Below are 19,073 nucleotides of genomic sequence, written 5' to 3'. Positions count from 1 at the left end.
AAGGTGGGAGGATCTTTAGGGCCCAGAAGTTCTAGACCAGGCTGGGCAATGTAGCAAGACCCTGTCTCTACAAAAAATAAAAAAATAGCCAGGCATGGTGGCATGCATCTGTAGTCCCAGCTACTCGGATGGCTGAAGTGGGAGGGTTTCTGGAGCCTAGGAGGTTGAGGCTGCAGTGAACAATGATTGTGCCGCTGCACTCCAGCCAGAGCAACAGAGCAAGACCCTGTTTCTAAAAAAACAGTTCTGGAGATGGACGGTGGAGATCATTGTACAATGTTAGTGTAGCTAATGTCACTGAACTGTATACTCAAACATGGATAACATTGTCAATTTTATGTTACGCATATTTTATCATAAAATACAGTCAAATACATTACATTAACATTTTTAAAATGTGGTAAGTCTCTGAATTTGATTTTCTTCATCTCTATTAATGTCTGATTTTCCCGAAGGTCTAAGTTTCCACAGTTTTCTTTCAGGGCTGTGAGTTTCTGTTACCCGCTCTCTGACATTTTAGTATCTAAGCTGATCTCCCTTTTATCTAGGATGAGTTAGACTCACTGAAATAAGCAGAAGCACAGGCATTTTCACTCTTGGCACCAGTTAGGATAAAATGATTAGGTGATTTATAAATGTCATTTAAGCATTAAGTCTATCCAAGACTTTCTTATCCGCAGAAAAATGTATTCCTAAATTATTAATGGTCCTTTATTACTTTTTTATTGTTGCCTTATTAAAATAATAAAACAGTGAAATGGAGTTACTAAGAAGTACTTTAACTCACCTGTCAGCATCAATCAGCAGAATCAACACAGGATGTCTCATCAACCTTGCCTACTGTTTGCATGCAAATTATTTCAATTTTGCTTGGCATTGTAACTGTTCCATGACAGAATGACAGGCCCTGTGGGTTTAAGGAAGCAATAGTAGTAGTAAACTGACTTCAATTTAGGAAGACTTTCTGTTGTCTTTTTTTCTTCTAGTAGCATATCATTTATTGCCCTGTATTCTATAATAATGCTTAAATGGATTATTTCACCAAAAAATTTGAGAAGAATGTGCAAATCATAAATATAGAGTTTATTTCCTTTTTTTTTTTTTTTTTTTTTTTTAACGGAGTCTCGTTCTGTTGCCCAGGCTGGAGTGCAATGGCACAGTCTCGACTCACTGCAGCCTCTGCATCCCAGGTTCAAGAGATTCTCCTGCCTCAGCTTCCCGAGGAGCTGGGATTACAGGTGTGTACCACCACTCCTGGTTAATTTTTGTATTTTTAGAAGAGAGAGAGTTTCACCATGCTGGCCAGGCTGGTCTCAAACTCCTGACCTCAGGCGATCCAGCTGGCTCGGCCTCCCAAAGTGCTGGGATTACAGGCGTGAGCCACTGCGCCAGGCCATTTATTGCATTTTTTTTTTTTAATTAAAAAATTACACCCATGAAACCGGTGACTACATCAGGAAAAAGAACACTTCCAGAACCCCAGAAACTTCCCTGAGCTTCTGTTGTTGATATCCGTCTCCGTCAAGCGTAGCCTTGCTCTTGACTTTTAATAACATGATACATTTTTCCCTGCTTTGGAACTTATTTATGAAGGTAAGCATGCAGTAGCTCCTCTTTTTGTGTTGGCTTCTTTCGCTCATATTTGTGGTTGTGAGATTCATTCAGGTGTTGCTTGTGGCTGTAGATCATTTTATTCTCATTGAAATATACCACCATCTCTTTCTCCATTCTGCTATTGGGCATTTGGGTTATTTCTAGTTTTTCAGTAAATATGAAACTGCTACTATCAACATTCTTATACAAATCTTTTGATACGGATGTATCTGCCTAACTGTTGAATTTATACAGAGAAGTTGAATTCCTGTGTCACAGGGTATACAAATGTGCTACTTTGCTTGTACATAACAACCTTTTTCCAAAAACAGTTGTATCAATTATTTCCATTCTCACCCCTGTGTAAGAGCTTTCTTTGCTCTTCAGACTTGACATTTTCAGACTTGTTCATTTTAACCCCTCTGGTGGTGGGCAGTGAGAGCACATTATGGTATTTATTTTCCAGTTATGTAACCACTTTTGTGATGTGCTTGTTCAACTAATTTGCCCACTTTTTCATTGGGGTGTCTATTTTTTTCTCACAGATTCACAGATATTTAAAAAAAATCTCTGGATGTGAATACTTTATAGGATATATTTATTGGAAAATAAATTATCCCATCTAGTGGCTTGCCTTCTGACTCTCTAATGGTATCTTTTGGGGGACAGGAATTCTCAATTTTCATGTACAGTAGTATAATACAGTATTTCAGTTTTTTCTTTTTGCATTGCACCTTTTTTTGATTTTTTTTTTTTTTTTTGGTAGAGTCTCCCTCTGTTCCCCAGGCTGGAGTGCAGTGATATGGGTTCACTGCAAGCTCCGCCTCCTGGGTTCACACCATTCTTCCGCCTCAGCTCCCTGAGTAGCTGGGACTACAGGCGCCGCCACCACGCCTGGCTAATTTTTTGTATTTTTAGTAGAGATGTAGAGATGGGGTTTCACTGTGTTAGCCAGGATGGTCTGGATCTCCTGACCTTGTGATCCATCCACCTTCGCCTCCCAAAGTGCTGGGATTACAGGCGTGAGCCACCGCGCCCGGCCTGGTGTGTGTTTTGTTTACTACACTTCTCTAACACACAGGCAAGAAAATAGCCTATTTTTAAAAAATGCTTTATTGTCTTATCTTTTCATTTTAGATCTGCAATATTATGGTTTGTGATTATTAGTTCTATGTGTCAGCTTAGAGGATGTTTTGGGATGAGTTTAACATTTAAATCAGTGGACTTTGAGTAGAGCAGATGGCCCTCTAAAATGTGGGTGGGCCTCATACAATCAGTTGAAGGCCTGAACGGAACCAAAAGTCTGGCCTCCCTGAGCAAAAGTGAATTCTCCAGCAGGCTGCCTTCGGACTTCCTCTGCACCCTTGACTCTCCTGGGTGTCCAGCCCGCAGACCACAGTGCAGGTGTTTACTTGCCAGCCCCCATAACGGCGTGAGCCAATTCCTTATAATAACCTCTTTCCATTTATAAACGCATCCTATTGGCTGCGTTACTCTGGAGACCCCTGACTAACACAGGGTGAGACATAGAGGTCAAGATCCTTTCTTCAGTGCCCTAAAACACCTGAACATAACCCCAGGACTCCGTGGGAACCCAGTTTAATGATACCGGTCTGGGACATGGAACTTCAGTATTAAACAGAAATATCCTTCGTCACCTGCTCCTGGCTGTCCATTCTTCCTCGCAGGCAATATGGAGTTTCTGGAGCTTAGGAAGGGCCTTGAAATGCGAAAGGCCGGCCCATTACCAGGCACAAAGCAAAAGGGTGCTGAAGCTGAGATCTGATCAAGATGCCATGCTTGCAAGCAGAGTCAGCCGGGAATGTCAAGGGAGGGGGCAGTGAAGAACAACAACATTACAGAAAAAATGGTGGGCAGTGCGGATGGCATGCTGGAGGAGAATCTGGAAAAAGTGTCCTGGGTTCTGCGGAGAGGGACGGGGAGCACTTCTGGAGCTTCTTGCCTCAGCCTATGAGTGGAGCTGTGAGCCCGGTTAGTAAGTAATAGATAACGTTACCCGCTGGGACCCAGCCGCACACTCAGACGCTGAACCTTCCCGGGTAATCCCGACTCTGACTCTGTCGTATCTGGGTTTCCATGTCAGCTTTTGTTCACTATGCTGGAGGGAAAAGAATTCGCCTGGAATAGGTGGCTGCTTCTGAGACATAATCTTATTCCAACAGTGGTCAGGTGGAGAAAGAGACAGAGGAGGCGGCTTGCAGAGTGCCCTGCACTCCTTGATATTTAATTGTGCACAAACCTGCCCTTCAGAACCTGCAGACACCTCAGGTAGAACTATTCTATCAGGTCATGAATCTTTATTACCCTTTATCTTACACCTGAGCTATCTCATTGAGTCCGTAGTTTATTACTGGAATCCTATGGACTCTTCTGGACCTACTGACTGTATGGCTTGAGGAATAGTATTTGTGTAGTATGTACCACGGCAATTTTACATCCATAGCAGGTATTGATATTCTGGAAAGCGTTTCTTTTGGTTTAATTCAGCCAAGTAGCATAGATTAGTATGTATACGGCTCTGATGAAATTTCCCATTGAGAGCAAGTTAGGAAGTACACTCGAATATGATATTATAATTTATATATGTGCTTCATTACTTGAAAGGCAAGGACTCGACAGGATTAGAATGTTGGTCAAGTATTCTTTCAATAAATCCTTCCCCTCCCCTTTTTGCCAGAGTAACCCGGTGTTGATTAAGATGATGATAAGGATTATCTAATCATATTATTTAAGACTAGGTTTTATGTATGATGCACATTCAGCCAGACTTAGGAAAGTTGCATTTATTTTTGGTTACATATAGAAGATACTCAATAAGTATTTGTTAACTGAGCAAAAAAAAAAAAAAAAAAAAATCACACATAGTACTTTTTTTTTTTTTTTAAAATGGAGTCTCACTCCATCGCCAGGCTGGAGTGCAATGGCGTGATCTCGGCTCACTGCAACCACTGCTTTCTGGGTTCAAGCGATTCTCCTGCCTCAGCCTCCTGAGTAGCTGGGACTACAGGTGCCCGCCACCATGACTGGCTAATTTTTGTATTTTTAGTAGAGACGGGGTTTTACCATATTGGCCAGGATGGTCTCAATCTCTTCACCTCATGATCTGCCCGCCTCGGCCTCCCAAAGTGCTGGGATTACAGGTGTGAGCCACTGCGCCCGGCCTCACACATAGTACTTTCAAAATAAAATGTTTTATTTAAACTCTGTATTTTTGTGCTTTTGTGAATGACTAATCATTTTTGCTATATATATATAGCATAATGGAGATGGGGTCTAACTATGTTACCAAGGCTGGTTTCAAACTCCTGGGTTCAAAAACTTTATTTATGTATTTATTTATTCTTGTTATTATTATTCTTGAGACAGAGTCTTGCTCTGTTGCCTAGAGTAGAGTACAGTGGTATGATCTCTGCTCACTGCAAACTCTTCCTCCTAGGTTCAAGCAATTCCCCTGCCTCAGGCTCCCGAGTAGCTGGGATTACAGGTGCCCACCACCAGGCCTGGCTAATTTTTGTATTTTTAGTAGACACAGGGTTTTACCATATTGCCCAGGCTGATCTCAAACTCCTGACCTCAAGTGATCCAACTGCCTCAACCTCTCGAAGTGCTGGGATTACAGGTTTGAGCCACCACCCCTGGCCTCTGCTTGCATTTATCCCTCTTGTAATCAATGCATAATTTTTAGTACAATTTAAGTACATAACCCTGACACTCTGCTCATCCTAATGAAAATGTATACAATTGTTTCTATAGCTACCAAAGCACAAACAAAACAAAGCAAAAACAGAAAAGTCTTCTGTGTTATGAAGACAAAAATGTCAGCATTGGAAAATCCTTGAAGCACTGAAATTCTGTGTAAAAACATCTAAAGTCATTATTATAGAGGCCCTTTCCCTCTGAGGCCTCATCTTCAGATAGGACTATCAGATCGTCTTTTCTGTGGTGTGCTGCATTTCTGCATGGCATCATGCAGGACGCTACAAAAGGGCAGTCAGATTCTGTGTCGAGGAAGCCACTACCTCAGTGTATTTGGATCCAAATAAGAAACAGATATGAGACTCTCATTTGATGGCAGATAGAAAGTCTGGACGCCACAGGGACATGATATGCACCAGCATGTGAGCTCGCTCCTAGAAATGTAATCTCTCTTTTGATGTACCTTATTGGTTCATCCTATTTTATGTAAGATGAAGTATGGAGCAGAAAATTAGGCACAGCTGAGGTCAGATATATGAGATGGGACAGCCACCAAGGCAAACACAGACAGGGACCAATGTGGGTCAGAAGACAAGGTAGTCAAAAAGCAGACAGAGTCTGTGCAAAGATGTGTGTTGAGTGACAATCTAAGATTGGGGTCTGCAGGTGTTGCCAAGGACACAAAGCAAGGGAATCCAGAAAGTGTGTGTGGCAGACTATATTAATCAGGGTTCTTCACAACCTGTAGGAGGTAAATCTGTATCTTTAGATCTGTATCTATATCTATCTATATCTATATAACTTATATCTACATCATCTGTGTCTAATATCATCTATATCTGTAGGTATATGATCTATACATATCTAAACTCTATCAATATCCATATCCATACATTGATATCTATGTCGCCTCTATTATATCTATATCCAATCATCTATATCTATAAAGATATTTATTGTTAGGAATTGGCTCACACAATTATGGGGGCGTTTCTAGAACCAAACTTCTGCTGCTGTTGAAATGAGCTGGTAGGTCCATTTCTGCAGGGTGGGCTGGGAACTGGAGACCCAGGAGAGCTGACAGTGCAGTCAGAGTCGGCTGGAGAATTCCTTCCTGCTTGGGGAGGGCCAGTCATTTGGTTCCATTTAGGCCTCCAGCTGATTGGATGAGGCCCACCCGCATTATGGAGGGCAATCTGCTTTACTCAAAGTCCACCAATTTAAATGTTAATCTCATTCAAAAGCAACCTCATGGAAACACCCAGAATAATTTTTGACCAACTATTTGGGCACTGTGGGCCAGCCAAATTGACACTCAATTAACCGTCACACAGGTTCAGATAATACACTTGAAAGATGAAGCCCAGCTGAGCCCGGTGGCTCATGCCTGTAATCCCAGCACTTTGGGAGACTGAGACAGGCAGATCATGAGATCAAGAGATCGAGAGCATCCTGGCCAACATGGTGAAACCCTGTCTCTACTAAAAATACAAAAATCAGCTGGGTGTGGTGGCGGGCTCCTGTAGTCTCAGCTACTTGAGAGGCTGAGGTGGGAGAATTGCTTGAACCCAGGAGGTGGAGGTTGCGGTGAGCTGAGATTGCGCCACTGCACTCCAGCCTGGGCGACATAGTGAGACTCTGTCTCAAAAAAAAAAAAAAAAAAAAAAAAAAAAGGTGGAGCCCTTTGTTCATGGCCATATTTCACCTGGCTTTCAAGTTAGAGCAAAGTGAGTTACATTCTGACAAGAACATTTACCTGAACTGTGTGCTTTATATTGCATTAGGAATAGAAATGGTTGGAGAAGACAGACAAGGAGAACCACTCTTCTGTAACAATGGGAAGGTGAAACCCCTTTTCGGACTGGCAGTGCTGAAATCCAAGCATGGCTCCAATTCGAGTGGGGGACACAGATACTGTTGACTTCTTTGTTGAAGGGGAGAATCTGGGAGAAAGATTCTTTTATCTTTTATGTCTGCATATTGCGCTTTGGTAAGGTTAGCTGTTAGGAAAGGAGTACTAAGAAAATGGAAAAGCTTTAATGATCAATATTGAGAATGAAAATGTGTATGCTGGGAAGCCTAATTTGATCATGACCTCGACCTGTGTAACTCTGAAGTGATTTGCATATCGCCAGTGCATGTGCTTCCCCCCAGCATCTGCATCTCCCCTAAGCTGGGCCATCTCTTGTGGACGGGACGTCTCCAGCACCACAGGAGAAGGAACAAAGAGTGCAAGGCGTCACTTGCTCTGTGCCTCTGAGGCTGATCCAAACACACAGCTGGCACTTACATCAAAGCGAACTTGCCTTACAGGGATGTGGAGGAAGATCAGACTCTGGCACTTAGCATTTTCCTTTTATTTTAGCATGATCACCAAAGCCACAGCCCCCCTGGGGATGGACTCATTTCAACAGCAGCAGAAGCTCACTTCTAGAAGCACCCCCATTTGCACAGGACAGAGGTGAATGGAAACGAACATATGACATTGATAGGCATCTCTTGATATGTTTGTATAATCATTAAATTTTCTAATTATAAAAGAAATCATGCTCTTATTCCTTTTTTTTTTTTTTTTTTTTTTGAGACCGAATCTCACTCTGTTACCCAGGCTGGAGTGCAGTGGCGTGATCTCGGCTCACTGCAACTTCTGCCTCCCGGATTCAAGCAATTCTCCTGCCTCAGCCTCCCGAGTAGCTGGGATTACAGTCATGCACCACCATGCCCGGCTAATTTTTTTGTATTTTTAGTAGAGACAGGGGTTTCACCATATTGGCCAGGCTGGTCTCGAATTCCTGAGGTTGTGATCCTCCCTCCTTGGCCTCCCAAAGTGTTGGGATTACAGTCATGAACTACTGTGCCCAGCCTCATGTTCTTATTCTTAAGAAAAAAATAGAAGAAACAGAAGAGAATAGAGGGGAAAATATCCAATATTAAACAATCAACAAACATTAAGTATTTATTATGTGCCAGGCACTGTGCTTGAAATAACTAGTACTAAGATCCATGCATTCCATATACTCTGCATAGATCCATACATGTGAATCTCATGAATCTTCATAGAATATTCCCTCTGTCTCTCTTTTTCATATATATATGTATTATATATGCATACAAATTAAGTTTGTGTACACGTGTATATTTTTAATTCAAAGTTGGAGAATGTTTGCATGGCTCAGGATATGGCTTCTCATTTAAAAGTGACTTGTGGGCTAGGTGCGGTGGCTCATGCCTGTAATCCCGGCACTTTTGGGAGGCTGAGGTGGGTGGATTACCTGAGGTCAGGAGTTCGAGACCAGCCTGGCCAACATAATGAAACCCTGTCTCTACTAAAAATACAAACATTAGCTGGGTGTGGTGGCGGGCACCTGTAATCCCAGCTACTTGGGAGGCTGAGGTAGGAGAATGGCTTGAACCCAGGAGGTGGAGGTTACAGTGAGCTGAGATCACACCATTGCACACTCCAGTCTGGGCAACAAGAGTGAAACTCCATCCCCCCCAACCAAAAAAAAGTGACTTGTGGCCGGGCGCAGTGGCTCATGCCTGTAACGCCAGCACTTTGGGAGGAGGGCAGATCACAAGGTCAGGAGATGGAGACCAGTCTGGCTAAGACGGTGAAACCCTGTCTCTACTAAAAATATAGAAAATTAGCCAGGTGTGGTGGCGGGTGCCTGTAGTCCCAGCTACTCCTGAGGCTGAGGCAGGAGAATGACGTGAACCTGGGAGGCGGAGCTTGCAGTGAGCTGAGATGGCGCCACTGCACTCCAGCCTGGGCGACAGAGCGAGACTCTGTCTCAAAAAAAAAAAAAAAAGAAGAAGAAGAAAAAAAAAAGATTTCTTGAGAGCTTCCTATTGCCCGGCACTGTCCTAAGCATAAAGAGTAGATGGGTGAACAAATCAGACAAAAATGCCTGCTCCCATGGATCTTCAGTCTGGTGCGCATTTCTTATATGTGTGCATCTTTTCTGTTTCCATCTTTATTCTGTGCTCCATAGAATGCTCTTTTCTCTCATTTAAATAACCCTCCCATTCTTGAGCCTAGCACTGTCACCCAGGCTGGAGTGCAGTGGTGCGATCTTGCTCACTGCAACCTCCGCCTCCAGGGTTCAAGTGATTGTCCTGCCTCAGCCTCCTGAACCCTCTCATTCTTTAGTACCCAGGTCAAAGTCGACTCCCTTCTGTGACTCACCCTGGGCTTTTCCCGCTAGAATTCCAGCTCATCTAGTTACTGGGCATGTGCTGTGTGGTGAGCACTGACATTGCTTTTCTTGAATGTTTAAACTCTTACTCTTCACCTTGTGACTGGCACTGAGCAATGTCTACCTTGCACTGTGGTTCTTTATGTTCGTGACCCTTTTCTCCTGCGAAACACAAAGTTCTTTGCAGCCAAAGTCCAGGGCTTATCTGTGTTTGCCTCCCTTGCATCACTAAGCACGGGGCCACCTGCACCACTGATGCGTCATAACATGTTTCTTGAAGACTTCAAGTAAGTGAGGGGGAAACTGGCCATGATTCATGTTGTTTTATATAAGCACACATTGGACACTGCTCAGTGGACAAAGGAAACAAAGTCTTTTGTTTTGACTCTGAGTGGGTCCAAGTCCTTCCCCATAAGGCTTGGGGACAGGCCAGTGGTGGAGTAACTGCAGGTCGTGTCCAGGAACACTTCATACCTAATGCCATTTCAGATATTAGGGATGTCATGCAACATGAGATCACCCCAAGCAAACTTTCCGAAGGATGCCTGTCCAGCTCAACTTCCTTAGAACTTTGGATGTTCTATGACCTTTCTAATGCTGCTGTAAAAAAGTACCACAAATGTAGTGGTTTAAAACAACACAAAGTTATTATCTTAAAGTTCTGGAGGTCAGAAGTCCAAAATGGGTTTTTGTAGGCCAAGTCAAAGTGTCAGCAGGGCTGTGTCCCTTCTGGTGGCTCTGGAGGAAAACGTTTCCTTGCTTTCTTCAGCTTCCAGAGGCTGCCTGTATTCCTTGGCTCACGGTTTCTTCTTTGCCCCAACCTCCGCTTCTGTGGTCACATCTCCTTCTCTGACTGTGACCCTCCATGTAAGAACCCTTGTGAGGACATTGGGCCCACCTGGATCATCCAGGATCATCTCCCCACCCCAAGGTCCTTCATTTAATCACACCTGCAAAGTCCCCTTTGCTATGTAAGATGACATTGTCACAGGTTCTCCAGGTTAAGATGGGACATCTTTGGGAAGACGTGATTCTGTCTGTCACAGATTTTATTTATTTATTTATTTATTTATTTATTTATTTATTTATTTTACGGAGTCTCCCTCTATTTCCCAGGTTGGAGTGCAGTGGCGCAATCTCGGCTCACTGCAACCTCCGCCTCCTGGGTTCCAGAGATTCTCCTGCCTCAGCCTCCCGAGTAGCTAGGATTACAGGTCTGCACCATCATGCCTGGCTAGTTTTTTTGTATTTTTAGTAGAGACGGGGTTTTGACATATTGGCCAGGCTGGTCTTGAACTCCTGACTTCATGATCTGCCCACCTTGGCCTCCCAAAGTGCTGGGATTACAGGCGTGAGTCACCATGCCTGGCCAAGTCACAGGTGTTATTGTCACCACTTCTTTGGTTTCCAGGCTTCTCAACAGGGTTGGGGTTGACAGAGGGCAGATACGTCTGTGGTTGGTGTTATAAGCTAGTTAGAGCATGAAGGTCTTGAGTATCCTGCCTCGCAACAGCTGGTACTAACGCCCTTGTGCATCCTTCTGATTTAGCATCCTACTATGTAGAACATGCTTGTTCTTTGGAACCTACTTCCTGAATTATCTTTCACTCTTTTTCCACAGTTTTGTTCCCACAGCCTAGAATAATAGGACAATAGAATGGTAAGCCAGAAAAATCAACTCTGTTGGTCCTGGGTGTAGAGGAGGTGAAATATCAGGGAGAGAAATGAGGGATGGGGAATAATTCGTGATTATAATATTTTATTTTTTCGGCAATGCAACATCTTGTTAGGCTAGTTTGTCCCAAAATGTTTTTTAAAACATATATTTTGCATATGGAGAATCCTGGTTTTTAAAATATTATTCTGATCCTGTAGCATTTTTTTTTTTTGCCAAGACATGCATTTTTTTTGCCCAGACATGCAAGATATATTATTCGCAAAAGCAGTAAAAGTTCATCTACAGAGAAGATATGTTTAAACAATAGTAATTTGCAAATCATAATGCAGTGGATTGAATGTTTGTGTCCCCCCCAAATTAATATGCTGAAGTCCTGGGAAGAGAGGCCTTAGGAAGGTGGTTAGTTGTGAGGGTGGAATCCTGATGATAAGACGAGTGGGGGCCCTATAAGAAGAGGCCCCCAAGAACACTCATTCTCAGCCACTTGAGGACACACTGTCTGTGAGAGGCACTGTCTGTGAACCAGGACACAGGCCCTCACCAGACACTGAATCAGCCGGCACCTGACCTTGGACCTCTAGCCTCCAGAACTCTGAGAAATACATGTTTGTTGTTTAATCCACCCAGTCTGTGGGATTCTGTCATGGTAGCCCCAAATGACTGAGACACATACATAAATCAACACCAGGATGATACTCTCTTTGCTTTTCTTCATATTGTCCTTTCCTGGCTGTACTTTGGAAAAGTAATATCTGCCATGTACATATGCACACTCACCCAGTGTTAGGTGTGATAATGCTGCTTTCATTTTGAACAAGTAAATATCTTCAAAGTGAAATATCAGGCTGGTTCATACAATTTATTATTTAGCGAATGACTAAATCTTTTGTCAGTTTCATAAAACAAATTGATTATGGTTTCTCTATTAGTTACCCCTGTAACTAAGATTTGTGATGTCAGCCATTGGTAATCTTACTTATACACGTTTCTCACTCAGAAGCTGGTGAAGGCACGAGAAATGTTACACAAATGTTCTACGAGGAAGTTTGACAATATAGGAAAATGGTCTTGCTGTCAATCTCTTGGAGATAATTGGACAGTTTACAGGGAGTCAACAGACAGAACGAGAGACAGTCTCTACATACTGCCCTGAGAACATACATAACATTTGGGTTTAATTTTATTGATTGATTGATTGATTGATTGAGTCAGAGTCTCACTCTGTCACCAGGCTGGAGTGCACTTGCGTGATCTCGGCTCATTGCAACCTCTGCCTCCGAGGTTCAAGTGATCCTCCTGCCTCAGCCTGCTGAGTAGCTGGGATTATAGGTGCCTGCCATCACACCCAGCTAATTTTTGTATTTTAAGTAGAGATGGGGTTTCACCATGTTGGCAAGGATGGTCTCGATCTCTTGACCTGGTGACCCGCCCGCCTTGACCTCCCAAAGTGTTGGGATTACAGGTGTGAGTTTAATTTTATTTTACAGGAAATACAAGAAGAGGATCATGTGGGCCCCTCTTCCCATTTATAGTTTGGGACAGTCTTACAAGTCCAGAAGAAGTGAGGAAAATGAGAAATGTGATTATTGTAGTTAATATGCTAAGTGTCCCACAGAAAATTTTGATTTTGTTACTGTTTGGAAGTGAAACTCACTACATTCAACAAGGATTTAATATCTGTGGATTAAAAATTAATGTGCACTATTAAATTCAATCCAGATTATTTATTTATACAGATAAAATACATAAATCAGAAGTGGTATGCTGATGAAAACAAAGAAACACAGGCTATATTTATAGAGACAATTAGAGATTATTTTTCAACTGTATTTTCTTTAACTTTGATAACTATATTACACTAAATAATATATTTTTTTCTTTGGTGGAGTGTAAAGTTGTCTAAAATAATTTCTTCTGTCTCCTCTACAAATGGAAAATAGCTGTAAATATGTTGGCTTTTAATTTGTTTTTGATCTCTGGAAAACAATGACTTTTGACTTCTTAGCTGAGAGGACTGGGTTTTATATTTGTGTGGTCTTCAGTTTACAATGGGTTATGATTGGAAAGGTAGCCTGTAAGTCAGTTGTTTGGTTTATGAGACCTGGTTGGATTTTGTGGACCAATCAGTGGAGGTAGCAGGTGCCAGCATGTACCTTTCGGATGTGCCCTGTAAGGGGGACACCTGCCTTAGTAATGACGGCTCTGGGGGAAAGGGGTGCTGCCTGACTGCATTGCTCTGTCTCGTCAGTTGTTCCCCAAATCCTCACCGCAGGGGAGCCCTGCCTCCCTGCACTTGGCTTCTGAGTTCGCCTGCAGCTGGGCTTCTCTTCCTGTCTGCTCACTGTCTTCCCAGCCACCTCCAGCTTCAATGCCTACGAGGCCCTGCACTTTGCATCTCAGATCACTGAGGGAGCCTGACAGACACTCAGGGCTTTTGGTTAACAATCTGCACAACTCTGGCTTTTATTTTGCTATTTCCCATTGTCATAGGTGGGGCCAAAACCCTACTGAATACATGATCTATCTGAATTAAAAGATAAATCAGAATCACAGACTAGAGGCCAGGCACAGTGGCTCACGTCTGTAATCCTAACACTTTGGGAGGCCGAGGCAGGCGGATCACGACGTCAGGAGATCGAGATCATCCTGGCTAACACGGTGAAACCCTGTCTCTACTAAAAAATATAAAAAATCAGACGGGCGTGGTGGCGGGCGCCTGTAGTCCCAGCTACTCGGGAGGCTGAGGCAGGAGAATGACAGGAAGCCGGGAGGCGGAGCTTGCAGTGAGCCGAGATCGTGTCACTCACTCCAGCCTGAGGGACAGAGTGAGGCTCCGTCTCAAAAAAAAAAAAAAAAAAAAAAAATGGAATCACAGACTGGAATACAATAAAATCCAAGTCTTCTCCTACAGATGAGGAAGTTTGCAGTGCACCAGGAACTACGCTCAATCATTTACATCTGCACACTTACTTGGTATTCAAGACAAATTTATGAGGCAGACATTACATTTTGAATTACTCCCATTTTACAGCTGGAGATATGGAGGTTACAGAGATGACGTAACCTGCTTAGCTTGCAGACGGCCTTCAGGCCTCGGCTGGACAGAAACACGGGGATCAAAAGCACACATCACTCTCTTTAAGAGGAACCCACCTCTTCCCTCCGGCAAGGAGGCTCCAGTAGAGCCAATGCCAGGGTATAAGGCGTTTTCCATTTTCTTTCAACTCCCAGTAGTCTAGAAAATAAAGATACTCTTCTACTTCCCACCATTGTGATAAAATGTATTAAAATAAAGTATTAAAAGAAGCTTAATAATGACATGAAAAATGAATGCCAACTGGAATTCCCACAGTGTCCCTCCTGGGTATTTTTTAGATTACTTATAGAGGCTGGAAGGACTCTTACAGCATCTACATTCCTAGCTGGCACTTGTAACTGCCCCACCCAGGCAGATACCGCTAACGCTGCCACATGGTTGCTGTGAGGATCGATACCACTTGGTAACTCACTGATGTGGTCTGACCCCTGCTCTCCGGTGTGTGGCTGGCAGGCTTTCCCACGTCTTTCACTTGCAGACAAGAAGCAGCTGAGCTGTGAGGCCCATGGAGTTGTGCAACCAGGGGAGTGAGACAGAGAGCCCCACATGGGAATTGGCAAATAGGAGGTGTTCTGGATGATTCATGGAAAAAGGGTTACAGGGACCCATGGCTGGGCTGGCATGCATCCTCTGCGCATGTTCATTTGTTGGAGTAGATTTGATTCACGTATGGGTCCTTCGAGGGGATGATGCTGGTGCTCTCCCCTGACCACGGGGGTGGATTTCTTGTGTGTGCGTGTCCTTGGGTGTGAGTTTCGCTCCAGCAGCAGCATCAGTTGCTGCAGGCTATGGGTGCCAGCTTTGTCTGTGTGTGCAGAGACGTGGAAGGGACCCTGGCTGAGTCTTATCCAATACCAGACAGGTCGGTGAGCAGGAAACCCACAGGTGAGTGAGTAGAAATCCCAGCATCCCTGCCTTGGCTTTGGGCTATTCCGAGGCATTCTTACTCCCGTGGACCCAGGCTCAAGCTGCCCTCTGAGGGCTCTGCTGAGATTGCACCTGTGCTGGGTACCGGCCTCCATGACCTGCTCCCTTGCCTGCCAATTGCTTTCTTCCAAGAGCGTGTCCCTGTCTCAGGCTCTGCTTCTGGGGACCTCAACCTGAGACAAACCTAGTACTGACAAATAAATTGTGGAATCTTCACCAGAAAGGATTGTGCAGTCATTAAAACTGATGATTTAAAGGCTGGGCACGGTGGCTCACTCCTGTAATCGTAGCACTTTGGGAGGCCAAGGCGGGAGGATCATCTGAGGTCAGGAGTTTGAGAGCAGCCAGACTAATATAGTGAAACCCCATCTCTACTAAAAATAAAAAATTAGCCGGGCATGGTGGCGTACGCCTGTAGTCCCAGCAACTCGGGAGGCTGAGAAAGGAGAACTGCTTGAATACAGAAGGTGGAGGTCACAGTGAGCTGAGATCGTGCCACTGCACTCCAGCCTGGCTACAGAGCAGGACTCTGTCTTGGGAAAAAAAAAAAAAGTGATGATTAAAAAGTACAATTATGGATTCACAAAGAAGTTTTCAATTTATGGTTAGGAAGAAGACACAGTCTACCAAAATATCTATGGCTTTTAATTTTTGTAAGAAAAATCTGAGCATGGATAAACCTCAAAATCTATAATAAGAAATATCTTCAGGATATGGCTGGGCACAGTGGCTCACGCCTGTAATCCAAGCACTTTGGGAGGCCGAGGCAGGCGGGTCACCTGAGTTCAGGAGTTTGAGACCAGCCTGGCCAACATAGTGAAACCCTGTCTCTATTTAAAATACAAAATATAACCGGGCATGTGGTGGGCACCTGTAATCCCAGCTACTCAGGAGGCTCAAGCAGGAGATTTGCTTAAACCTGGGAGGCAGAGGTTGCAGTGGGCTGAGATCATGTCACTGTGCTCCAGCCTGAGGGATAGAGCAAGACTCCGTCTCAGGGGAAAAAAAAAAAAAAGAAAAAGAGATCTTCAGGAAAAAGAAAAATTTTAATTTTTTTTCTATTTGTTTGCTTGCATTTAAAAACTTTTATATATTAAAAATAACAGCTGGCTGGGCACAGTGGCTCACGCCTGTAATCCCAGCACTTTGGGAGGCCGAGGCGGGTGGATCACCTGAGGTCGGGAGTTTGAGACCAGCCTGGCCAACATGGTGAAACCCCGTCTCTACTAAAAATACAAAATTAGCAGGGCGTGGTTGCACGTGCCTGTAATCTCAGCTACTCGGGAGGCTGAAGCAGGAGAATCGCTTGAACCAGGGAGGCAGAGGTTACTGTGAGCCAAGATCGTGCCATTGCACTCCAGCCTGGGCAACAAGAGCAAAACTCTGTCTCAAATAAATAAATAAATAAATAAATAAATAAATAAATAACAGCTGGCTGAGCGGGGTGGCTCAAGCCTGTATTTCCAGCACTTTGGGAGGCCGAGGCAGGTGGATCACAAGGTTCAGGAGTTCGAGACCAGCCTGACCAACATGGTGAAACACCGTCTTTACTAAAAATACAAAAATTATCTGGGCGTGGTGGTGTGCGCCTGTAATCCCAGCTACTCAGGCAGCTGAGGCAGGAGAATTGCTTGAAGCCGGGAGGCAGAGGTTGCAGTGAACTGAGACTGTGCCACTGCACTCCAGCCTAGGCAACAGAGTGAGACTGTGTCTCAAAATAAATAAATAAATAAATAAATAAATAAATAAATAAATAAATAAAATAAAATAAAAATAAATAAATAAAAAGTTGGGGAGATGGATGGTGGAGATGGTTGCACCACCATCTCCAGTGTGAATGTCCCCACTGCTGCTGAACTACACACTTAAACGTGGTTGATGTTGTAAATTTTATTTTACATAGTTATGAATATTTTACCACAATAAAAAAAATCTGATAAAAATAGAGACTCTAGGACAGCATGGTGACAAAGATCCTTTGCATGACCCAACTTTCATGATCTATATTTATGTCATTAGCTATATATTTATCAGGCTCCCAAACCTTCTCCTAGGCCCGTCTGTACACTTCCTTGTAAAATCAGCTTTTGCAAAAACCTTGCTAAGTCAGTTTAGCAAGAACCTGCCACCATCAGTATCTGATCACCCTTGATGACACTGGATCGGGTTCCCCATCCTCTGCCATCCCACTGGTGATGTCTAAACACCCTGGCCTGCTTTCACCATGGATCCTGTTAGGTTGGTTTAGACAGCATCCCCCGACCTCTGGTTTCCTCTTAGTCACTTTGCACCCACTGACCTCACCCCCACCTCGCTCCTTGGCTGTGCATTCCCACTTGCTCATGCTGTATTCAGAGTTGAGCCCAGTCTCTCTCCCCCACTGCAAAATCCTATTGCAGTGGTCTCTATGCCTATCGCCATGGTCTCCAGAATAAAGCCTTCCTTCCTTGTTTTAACAAGTATTATTGAATATTTTATTTCTTTAGTAATGAGCTCCAGGAGGTTTTCTGATCACTTTCAGTCTGTACAGGGAAGCCCTTAGCATGTCACAGTTCCCCAGTGATTTCCACTCTGTCTGGGAGGACTTGTCACATGCCTTGTCCCCTTTGCACATTACCCTGTGGACAGGGATGGCTGGGGGGATAAGGGCGAGGATGTCAGCGACTGGTTATCTGCGTGACCCTGAGACCTTTGGCGAGTCAACGCAGAATGTTCAGTGTTGTTTCCAGAAGCAGAGCTTTTTGAATCAGATCAATCTGAGGCAATATTTTCCCTGTGCAATCTCATCTGCGAACTTTTTTTAGTGTCCTGTGGATTATTGCTATTATTCTCAAAAATTTAATTGAAAGCGAGGGGATGAATGTGGCAGTAAAATTTGAGTATAAAAAGGATGGCTTTAGAATGAATGGTTTTAAATATGTCTGTATGCACTAAAGTTTATTTGGTTATAGTTTTTATTACTGACTTGTTAGCTGTATCTCTATTTTCTGCTTTATGGATCTGGCTGTTCTTATTTAAAAGTATAAACAAGCAAAACCTTTACTTGGTAAGTCTGATAGTTCTGTGGCCAGATGGTGCCAGTTCACTTCCAGCTGAACTGATACAGCCTGACCACATTCCATGCTGACAAATAAGATGAAAGATTCTCCTATGTGGCATGAAACTGTTAAATATCTCAAATAATTTTCTTCTGGAAGTAGAACTGCTGCTGATAAATGTGATATTGAGCAACTGCAGAACAGATTTTTCCTTATAGTAAATGTTTAATCATTTCCCATGGGCTTATGGTCTTATGCTTCTGGTGTTATCTCATAGTCCCTAAATGTAAAATCATCCTCAGAACCTGCATTAACAAATAAAGCTAGGTGTAGGAAGCCAAAATAATGAAAAACAACGCCTTAGAAATGCAAAGGCTAAATGGGGCCAAGCTGGTTTTATTATCTTTGTATATACTCAGTTTGCCAATATTTTTTTTTCCCTGGGATTCTTTTAATGCTGGTGTATAGGGTTTTGATAGCATACAGATCATGCCAATTTGGTTGACAAATCCTAGCAACAGAATTATCCTAAATACACTTTCGGGGGACATGATCAGAATCATTATGCAGCTCTGTGGGCAGCTGTGGGAAGGGAAGACACTTTGATGTCAGGGCTAAGACAATGGCCTTTTTTGTGAAAAGTACTAAGAAGACAAACTCATCGGTGTTCATCGTGATGGGTTAGCATATCTTGAACACGGTGACCATATTTTCTGAACCCCAATATTAGAATGCGTGTGGTTCATCTGAATAATGTGGATACATGGTCAGGAGTCCTAGCACAGCAGCTGTTTTCTCTCTCTTAATTCTTATTCATAAACTTTCTT

The sequence above is a fragment of the Macaca fascicularis genome, chromosome 8 (assembly GCF_037993035.2).
Source record: "Macaca fascicularis isolate 582-1 chromosome 8, T2T-MFA8v1.1".
Lineage (NCBI taxonomy): Eukaryota > Metazoa > Chordata > Mammalia > Primates > Cercopithecidae > Macaca > Macaca fascicularis.
Note: the sequence above shows the minus strand (reverse complement) of the source record.